The sequence below is a fragment of the Mustelus asterias genome, unplaced genomic scaffold, assembly GCF_964213995.1.
Source record: "Mustelus asterias unplaced genomic scaffold, sMusAst1.hap1.1 HAP1_SCAFFOLD_930, whole genome shotgun sequence".
Classification (NCBI taxonomy): Eukaryota; Metazoa; Chordata; class Chondrichthyes; order Carcharhiniformes; family Triakidae; genus Mustelus; species Mustelus asterias.
Window position 1 is genome coordinate 97423 of NW_027590876.1, and position 10874 is coordinate 108296.

Sequence of the window (10874 nt, forward strand, 5' to 3'; positions counted from 1 at the left end):
ACTTACCAGGCTGATTCCTGGGATGGCGGGTCCCTCATACGAGGAGAGACTAAGTGGGTGAGGATTATATTCACTGGAGTTTAGAAGAGTGAGAGGGGACCTCATAGAAACTTATAAAATTCTAACAGGGTTAGACAGGGTAGATTCAGAAAGAATGTTCCCGATGGTGGGGGGAGTCCAGAACTAGGGGGTCAGAGTTTGAGGATAAGGGGGTAAACCTTTTAGGACTGAGGTGAGGAGAAATTTCTTCACCCAGAGAGCGGTGGAATTCACTCCCACAGAAAGTAGTTGAGGCCAAAACGTTGTGTGATTTCAAGAAGAAATTAGATATCTCTCTCGGGGCTAAAGGGATCGAGGGATATGGGGGGGAAGGGGGGGGGATCAGGATATTGAATTTGATGATCAACCATGATCAAAATGAATGGCGGAACAGGCTGGAAGGGCTGAATGGCCTCCTGCTTCTAGTTTCTATGTTGGTGAGGCCACACCTGGAGTATTGTGTGCAGTTTTGGTCTCCTTTTTCTGAGGAAGGATGTTCTTGCTCTCGAGGGAGTGCAGCGAAGGTTTACCAGGCTGATTCCGGGGATGGCGGGACTGATGTACGAGGAGAGATTGACCAGGTTAGGATTGTTTTCACTGGAGTTCAGACGAATGAGCGGGGGGGGGGATCTTCTCGAGACTTATAAAATTCTAACAGGACTAGACAGGGTGGATCATAGAATCCCTTCAGTGCAATGGAGGCCATTCAGCCCATCGAGTCTGCAGCGACCACAATCCCACCCAGGCCTTATCCCCGTAACCCCACATATTTACCCCTCTAATCCCTCTAACCTACGCATCCCGCAACACTGAGGGGCAATTTAGCACGGCCATTCAACCTAACTCGCACACATCTGTGGGAGGAAACCGGAGCACCCGGAGGAAACCCACGCAGACACAGGGAGGACGTGCAAACTCCACACAGACAGTGACCCCCAAGCCGGGAATCGAAGCCGGGTCCTTGGAGCTGGGAAGCAGCAGTGCTAACCCACTGTGCCGCCCAGGGTAGATGCAGGGAGGATGTTCCCGATGGTGGGGGGAGTCCAGAGCCAGGGGGTCACAGTCTGAGGATTCGGGGTAGACCATTTAGGACGGAGGTGAGGAGACATTTCTTCACCCGCTGAGCCTGTGGAATTCATTCCCACAGGAAGTAGTTGATGCCAAAACGCTGAATGTATTCAAGAGGGGGCTGGATAGAGCACTTGGGACGAACGGGGTCAAAGGTTATGGGGGGAAAGCAGGATTAGGCTATTGAGTTGGATGATCAGCCATGATGGTGATGGATGGGGGAGCAGGATCGAAGGGCCGAATGGCCTCCTCCTGCTCCTATCTAAGTTTCTGTACACGACCCCCCCCCGCACCCCTCTTTTCAATGCCCGCCTTTCCCCCGCAGGATGAACGGCTTCAGAAAGCAGCAGGAGCTCCTGCGGAGGAAGCACGCCGAGTTCATGGAGAAATACAAGCTGAAGAAAGGCGGAGGGGGCGACGACTGACTGAGGAGCCCCGGCCAGGGTGCGCCCCCCCGAGGTGGGCAAGGCCGCAGGGCCGGGTCCCCCCGGCCGCCCGCGTCCCCGCCAGCCCCACTCAAACTGGACAGACGAGAGAAGCCGAGTCCACACTCCTTTGTCGTGCAGTCCCTCCCCCCGGACGATGGGGGTGGGGGGGGGAAGGTGGTTTACCCTCCCGCGCTCGGTGGGCGGTTCCCCTCACCCCTTTCCGACACGGTCTCTCTTTCAACATATTTTATCAGTCGTAGCTTTAAAAGAACTTCCTCGGCCACTTCCACCTCGGGTATCACGTCCAGGGAGGGAGGGAGGGCCTCCCGGATGAAGCCAGGACCCCAGGGAGGGGGGAAGCTGGGGAGGAATAATATTAATGGCAGCAACCGGACATCCGCAAGCTCATTTTTGGACGAGCCGGCTCTTTAGTTCCAGACGCTTTCGCAAACTGCGTTGGAATAAAACATCGGTGGTGGCTCTCACACCCGGGCTCAGACCATGATGGGATCGATAATCGGGGCAATGGTCCCTTTGCACAGAAGCCGAACTCCATCCCCCCCCCGCCTTCCTCCCGCGCCTCATTGCCGTCACGGTGACTTCGGCACAACTGGTGGTTCGGTAACTGCTTGGCACAAGTCTGCAGGGTGAATTCCACCATTTTATTTGCACCGGAGCGGAATAGGATCCCTACAGTGCGGAAAGAGGCCATTCGGCCCATCGAGTCTGCACCGACCACAATCCCACCCAGTCCCTACCCCCATATCCCGACATATTTTACCCACTAATCCCTCTAACCTACGCATCCCGGGACACTAAAGGGCAATTTAGCACGGCCAATCAACCCAACCCGCACATCTTTGGACTGTGGGAGGAAACCGGAGCACCCGGAGGAAACCCACGCAGACACGAGGGAGAATGTGCAAACTCCACACAGACAGCGACCCGAGCCGGGAATCGAACCCAGGACCCTGGAGCTGTGAAGCAGCAGCGCTAACCAGAATCAAAGAACAAAGAAAATTACAGCGCAGGAATAGGCCCTTCGGCCCTCCAAGCCTGCACCGACCATGCTGTCCGTCTGAACTAAAGCCCCCTACCCTTCCGGGGACCATATCCCTCTATTCATAGAATCATAGGATCCCTACAGTGCAGAAGGAGGCCATTCGGCCCATCGAGTCTGCACCGACCACAATTCCACCCAGGCCCTATCTCCATAACCCCTCATATTTACCCTGCTAATCCCCCCGACGGGCAATTTAGCACGGCCAATCACCCTAACCCACACATCTTAGGACACGAAGGGACAATTTAGCATAGCCAATCACCCTAGCCCACACATCTTTGGACAGTAAGGGGGCAATTTACCATGACCAATCCACCTAACCCGCACATGTTTCAGACTGTGGGAGGAAACCGGAGCACCCGGCGGAAACCCACGCAGATACGGGGAGAACGTGCAGACTCCGCACAGACAGTGACCCAAGCCGGGAATCAAACCCGGGTCCCTGGCGCTGTGAGGCAGCAGTGCGAACCACTGCCACAAATTCATGTATTTGTCCAGACGCCCCTTAAAAGTCACTATCGTATCTGCTTCCACTACCTCCCCCGGCAGCGAGTTCCAGGCACCCACCACCCTCTGTGTAAAAGACCTGCCTCGTACATCTCCTTTAAACCTTGCCCCTCGCACCTTAAACCTGTGCCCCCTAGTAATTGACTCTTCCACCCTGGGAAGAAGCTTCTGACTATCCACTCTGCCCCTCATAATCTTGTAGACTTCTATCAGGTCACCCCTTCAACCTCCGTCGTTCCAGTGAGAACAAACCAAGTTTCTCCAACCTCTCCTCATAGCTAATGCCCTCCATACCAGGCAACATCCTGGTAAATCTTTCCTGTACCCTCTCCGCTATTCTTCTGGTAGCGTGGCGACCAGAATTGAACACGATATTCCAAGTTTCTGAAATCACACAAGCAGATCTCGCCCAGGTCTCACTTTCCAGAGCCACGAGTTGTGGCGCTGTCTCCTTCACCCACTGGATAAATCTCACTGCGAGACCAAACCTTACTCCTTCATGATTCTTCCCCCTGCCATTTCAGCAGGAGAGGGTTGGGGGGGGGGCTGTCCCGGAAAATTAGACAAACTGGCCGAAAGGTCCACCTACTCTGAGGGCATGGACTTCGGGACAAAGTCCCTCTCGCCATTTCGGGAGGGGCGCTGCACCACACGTCAGCCTGGTCTCTCCCACCTCAGGTCAACAATGAATTACACTGCACAGCACGGAGGGAGGCCCTTCAGCCCATCTGCACCATGTCGTACCAATCGGGCAGGAGTAGGCCCTTTGACCCTTCAACCCTGCTCCCCCATTCATGGCCAATCTGATTGTAACCTCAACCCCACATTCCCCGCCCCGATAACCTTTCACCCCTCCCCCCGCGTTAATCAAGAATCTATCCACCTCCGAATTAAAAATATTCAAAGACTCTACTTCCGCTGCCTCTTGAGAAAGAAAGTTCCAGAGACTCAGCACCCTCAGAGAGAGAACATTTCCCTCCATCTCTGTTCCACACAAACTCATCCCACCCCCTCTACATCTCCCCCATCACCATGCCCTCTACTCCTCTCTCCCTCGAGCGTTTATCCAGCACCCCCCACCTCCATATGTATCGACACTTTTCACCTCCCCCACTCCCCGTAGGAGCGAGTCCCACATTCTCACCCACTCCCCCATGGGAGCGAGTCCCACACTCTCCCCCACTCCCCGTGGGAGCGAGCCCCACATTCTCCCCCACTCCCCCATGGGAGCGAGTCCCACACTCTCCCCCACTCCCCGTGGGAGCGAGTCCCACACTCTCCCCCACTCCCCGTGGGATCGAGTCCCACATTCTCCCCCACTCCCTGTGGGAGTGAGTCCCACATTCTCCCCCACTCCCCCGTGGGAGCAAGTCCCACATTCTCCTCCGTGGAAGCGAGTCCCACATTCTCCCCCACTCCCCGTGGGAGCGAGTTCCACATTCTCTCCCACTCCCCGTGGAAGCGAGTCCCACATTCTCCCCCACTCCCCGTGGGAGCGAGTCCCACATTCTCCCCCACTCCCCGTGGGAGCGAGTTCCACATTCTCCCCCACTCCCCGTGGGAGCGAGTCCCACATTCTCCCCCACTCCCCGTGGGAGCGAGTCCCACATTCTCCCCCACTCCCCGTGGGAGCGAGTCCCACATTCTCCCCACTCCCTGTGGGAGCGAGTCCCACATTCTCCCCCACTCCCCGTGGGAGCGAGTCCCACATTCTCCCAACTCCCCAAGGGAGCAAGTCCCACATTTTCCCCCAGTCCCCGTGGGAGCGAATCCCATGTTCTCTCCCACTCCCCCGTGGAAGCAAGTCCCAAATTCTCCCCAATCCCCATGGGAGCGAGTCCCACATTCTCCCCCACTCCCCCGTGGGAGCGAGTCCCACATTCTCCCCCCACTCCCCGTGGGAGCGAGTCCCACATTCTCCCCCACTCTCCCGTGGGAGCGAGTCCCACATTCTCCCCCCACTCCCCGTGGGAGCGAGTCCCACATTCTCCCCCACTCTGTGTGTAAAGTCTCTCCTGAATTCCCAATTGCATGTATCAGTGACTATCTGATGTAGATGATGGAGCAGGGCAGATACAGAGAGAGAGAGAGTGCAGTGCATTGAAATGTTCAATTGATAAAGGAGAGGTAGTTTGAGTAAGGAGCGGTCAGTGTAAGGGCCATGGATTGAAACAAAGCTCGCTCCTGAGGCTGAAAGCCCAGGACAGGGGCTGTGTGTACTGACAGAGTGCTGCTGGGTTATCGGTGCTGCCTTTCCAATCAGGTGTGGGACTGAGGCCATACCTGGAGCTCTGACAAATGCCCGCAGTGTCAGGAGAACGCCGGACGTGCCCTCAGACACCCCTCAATCGGCAGCCATGGAGAATACTATCTGACAGTGTCCCGCTCTGCACCAGTGACTGTATTTAATAAGCTCTGGGATCGGCGCTGGGGAAATCCAAGCCTGCCTCATGATTGCGGTTTTGTGAGACCGCTCCGTATCTGCTCCAACCACGACGGCGGTGGGTGCGAAGCCTTTGATTCCTGTCCACGGACCTGGCGTGGGCTTGGCTGGCCGCGGACGGGATTGTTTAAGGGACAATCCGGGAAGGGGATCTGCAGAGAGAGTGGATGGACTTCAGGGTCTGGTGGCTTCTGCTACTTTATTTTCCATTCCTTCACGGGGTGTGGACATCGCAGGACAAGGCCCAGCATTTATTGTCCACTCCTAATTACCCCTGGAACTGAGTGTCTCACGCGGCCCATCTCAGAGGGGGGCAGTTAACTGTTGACCACGTTGCTGTGAGGTCTGGAGTCACGTAGGCCAGACCGGGTGAGGACGGCAGCTTTTCTTGGTGATCAGTGAACCCGATGGGTTTGGAAACGGTTGATGACGGTTTAATGGATTATCTTCAGAGAAATCTTTGCAGTTGTGTTTTTATTCTCTGTGCGGTTGATGCATGAACTGCCCTCCCCAACTCGCTTTCTACCCCCACACACACACTGTCACACACACACACTCTCACACACACACACTCTCACACACACACATTCTCACACACACTCTCACACACACACACTCGCACACACACTGTCATATACACACACACACACACACTGTCATACACACACACTGTCATACACACACTCACACACACACTCATATACACACACACACACACACTGTCATATACACACACACACACTCTCACACACACACATTCTCACACACACTGTCACACACACTCTCACACACACTGTCACACACACACATTCTCACACACACACTGTCACACACACACACTCACACACACACTCTCACACACACTCACACACACACTGTCATATACACACACACTGTCATACACACACACTGTCATACACACACTCTCTCACACACACACTCATATACACACACTCACACACACACACTGTCATATACACACACACACTCTCACACACACACTGTCATATACACACACTCTCTCTCACATACACACACAGTCACACACACACTGTCACACACACACTCACACACACACACTGTCATACACACCCTCACACACACACTGTCACACACACACTGTCATATACACACACTCTCACTCACACACTGTCATATACTCACACACACACACACACTGTCATATACACACACACACTGTCACACACACTCACACTGTCATACACACACACACACTGTCATATACACACACACATACTCACACACACACACTCTCACACACACTGTCATATACACACACATACTCTCACACACACACTGTCATATACACACACTCACACACACACTGTCATATACACACACTCACACACACTGTCACACACACTCACACTGTCACACACACTGTCATACTCACACACACACTGTCATATACACACTCACACACACACTGTCATATACACACACACTGTCATATTCACACACACACTGTCATATACACACACACAGCCACACACACACACAGTCACACACACACACACAGTCACACACACTCACACTGTCACACACACAGTCACACACACTCACACTGTCACACACACACAGACACTTTCACTCACACACACTGTCACACACACACACTCTCACCACACACACTGTCATATACACACACACACACACAGTCACACACACTCTCTCTCACACACTGTTACACACACACTGTCACACACACTCACTGTTACACACACACTGTCACACACACTCTCTCACACGTGCGTTTCGGTATCAGCTCGAGTGAAGCCTGTTTTCCACAGCAGAGTAGCGCTCCTCTCTCTCACACAAACAAAGGTGCTGACGTTAATCCTCAGAGTTTTCAATGCTCAGTCACCTGGCTCACAACAACTGGCAGCCAATGAAGCCATTGTCTGAAGCACGGAGGAAATTGGACAGTCCATTTGTGCACAGCATGATCCCACAGCAGGAATGTGATACGCACCCACATCATCGATTTTCGTTATAAATATTGTTAGTTGAGGGATAAATACTGACCCTGGCTTTTACCCCCTCCAGGTAGGGCATTCAACACCCTCCAGCTAACGTGCCCTCTGAGAAGACAGCCCCTCCAACCATGCAGCTCTCTCTAACCCAGGGATCAGGAGCAGGAACCCTGGCTGATTTCCCCTCTCTAACCCTGGGGTCACTGGACAGTGATCAGGAGCAGGAACCCTGGCTGATTTCCCCTCTCTCTCTAACCCAGGGGTCACTGGACAGAGATCAGGAGCAGGAACCCTGGCTGATTTCCTCTCTCTCTCTCTAACCCAGGGATCAGGAGCAGGAACCCCGACTCTCTCTCCCAGTGTCACTGGGGAAGGTTGCAGTATCACAGACAATCCAGTGCCAGCCCCCTGCACGGGGAGGTGGGTATAGTGTCATACTCCCTTGCCTGCTTGTCTGAAAGAGCATTTGAAATGTTGCAGGTGGCATTAGCCCCTCACTGACTCAAAAATGCAGAGCTCAAAACAGCTTGCCTGAACCTTGTAAGGCCGTACAGAACAGGAGGAGGCCATTCGACCCACCAGGTCTGCGCCAGCCCTTGGCAAGGTCAAATGGCAGGCTGGTTGGTTAGTGTAGCTCGGGGCACACTGGCTGCCTGAGTGGGAGGGGGAAGATGTTGGGGAGGATGATACAACTTTAGCCCCCCGCACACACAAGGGCAAATAGCGGGGAGGGAGGCACACGCGCTGGATACATCTGGGGAGACGTCATCTGATCGGAACAATTCCCCACACCCAGGACATACGTTGCTCAGCGAACCTTGGTGCCGCAAAGGGTAACATTGCCAGCGCTGTGCGAGTGCTGCACTGTCAGAGGTGCTGCCCTTCGCACGAGACCTTAAACCAAGGCCCGTGGCTGCCTCTGCACTGATTTATGTGAAAGATCGCAGAGCCGGGGACAGGTGGAGCTCTCCATGGTGCTCTGGGGACAACACTTCCCCCTCAACCAACCACGGTGAAAAGATTATCACACCATTTTTGCAATGCTGCTTGCCGGAGCTTGCTCTGTGCAAACTGGCTGTTGCCTCTCCTCCTTTCAACATCCTGGGGGTTGCCATTCACCAAGATGGGTGTAGAGGGATATGGTCCAAACGCCGGCAATTGGGACCAGCTTAGTGGTTAAAGAAAAGGGCGGCATGGACAAGTTGGGCTGAAGGGCCTGTTTCCATGCTGTAAACCTCTATGACTATGACCAGATACTGAACTGGACCCAGCCATATAAATACTGTGGCTACCAGAGCAGGTCAGAGGCTGGGAATCCTGCAGAGACTAACTCCCTCCCCAAAGCCTGTCCACTGGGAATCCTGCGGAGAGTAACTCACCTCCTGACTCCCCCCAAAGCCTGTCCACTGGGAATCCTGCGGAGAGTAACTCACCTCCTGACTCCCCCCAAAGCCTGTCCACTGGGAATCCTGCGGAGAGTAACTCACCTCCTGACTCCCCCCAAAGCCTGTCCACTGGGAATCCTGCAGGGAGTAACTCACCTCCTGACTCCCCCCAAAGCTTGTCCACATTTCCACTCCATCTGACGAAGGAGCAGAGCTCCGAAAGCTAATGGCATTTGCTACCAAATAAACCTGTTGGACTTTAACCTGGTGTTGTTAAAACTCTCACTGGGAATCCTGCGTAGAGTAACTCACCTCTTGACTCCCCCCCCAAAGCCTGTCCACTGGGAATCCTGCGGAGAGTAACTCACCTCCTGACTCCCCCCCCAAAGCCTGTCCACTGGGAATCCTGCGGAGAGTAACTCACCTCCTGACTCCCCCCCCAAAGCCTGTCCACTGGGAATCCTACGGAGAGTAACTCACCTCCTGACTCCCTAAAGCTGGTTCACCAGCCACCATGTGGCTGGGGTCAAAATCCTGGAACTCCCTCCCTAGGGGATTTTCACAGTAACTCCATTGCAGTGTTAATGTAAGCCTGTTTGTGACAATAATAAATAAAATTTAAACACATTTGAATGTCAAACTGGCTTGCTGTTCCACAAATCTTAGATGGTCCGCATATTCACGCTGATTAAAAACAAATGCAGACACCGGTACGCCCAGCTCAGGAGTGTGATGGAATACTTTATGCTTACCTCCGCTTACTCTCGAGAAACTCAACACCATCCAGGACAAAACAGCCCCACTCGATCAACACGCTCACCACAAACATTCACTCTCTCCACCACCGACGCACAGTTAGTACCATCTACAAGATGCACCACAGCAACTCACCAAGGTTCCCTTGATAGCACCTTCCAAACCCGCCACCTCTACCACCTAGAACATAGAACAGTACAGCACAGAACAGGCCCTTCGGCCCACGATGTTGTGCCGAGCTTTATCTGAAACCAAGATCAAGCTATCCCACTCCCTATCATCCTGGTGTGCTCCATGTGCCTATCCAATAACCGCTTAAATGTTCCTAAAGTGTCTGACTCCACTATCACTGCAGGCAGTCCATTCCACACCCCAACCACTCTCTGCGTAAAGAACCTACCTCTGATATCCTTCCTATATCTCCCACCACGAAGGACAAGGGGGGGGGGGTGCAGCAGACACATGGGGGACACCCCCACCTGCAAGTTCCCCCCTCCGAGCCACTCACCATCCCGACTTGGAAATATATCGGCCGTTCCTTCACTGTGGCTGGGGTCAAAATCCTGGAACTCCCTCCCTAACAGCACTGTGGGTGTACCTACACCAAACGGGGACTGACTGATGTCCAATCACAATCCTGGAACTCCCTCCCTAACAGCACCGTGGGTGTACCTACACCACACACGGGGACTGACTGATGTCCAATCACAATCCTGGAACTCCCTCCCTAACAGCACTGTGGGTGTACCTACACCACACACGGGGACTGACTGATGTCCAATCACAATCCTGGAACTCCCTCCCTAACAGCACTGTGGGTGTACCTACACCACACACGGGGACTGACTGATGTCCAATCACAATCCTGGAACTCCCTCCCTAACAGCACTGTGGGTGTACCTACACCACACAGGGACTGACTGATGTCCAATCACAATCCTGGAACTCCCTCCCTAACAGCACTGTGTGTGTACCTACACCACACGGGACTACAGTGGATTCAAGATGGCGGCTCACCCACCACCTTCTCAAGGGGCAATGAGGGATGGGCAATAAATGGTGGACCTGGCCAGCAACATCCCGTGAACAATTTTAAAAAATAAATCACAGGCTGGTTATTGGGGATGGAGAGAATCACAGGCTGGTTATTGGGGATGGAGAGGGACCAAGTCCCCAATTAATCATTAAATG

The 10874-nt window shown here is 53.8% G+C and overlaps 1 long non-coding RNA gene across 1 annotated transcript in view; it reads left to right on the top strand.

The window, feature by feature from the left end:
- Positions 1–4983, top strand: part of LOC144487622 (uncharacterized) — a 52695-nt gene extending 47712 nt beyond the window's left edge. Inside the window, exon 3 of the long non-coding RNA XR_013496440.1 lies at positions 1433–4983. This is a non-coding gene — a long non-coding RNA (uncharacterized LOC144487622). The remainder of the gene's footprint in view (positions 1–1432) is intronic.
- The last annotated feature ends 5891 nt before the right edge of the window (positions 4984–10874 follow it).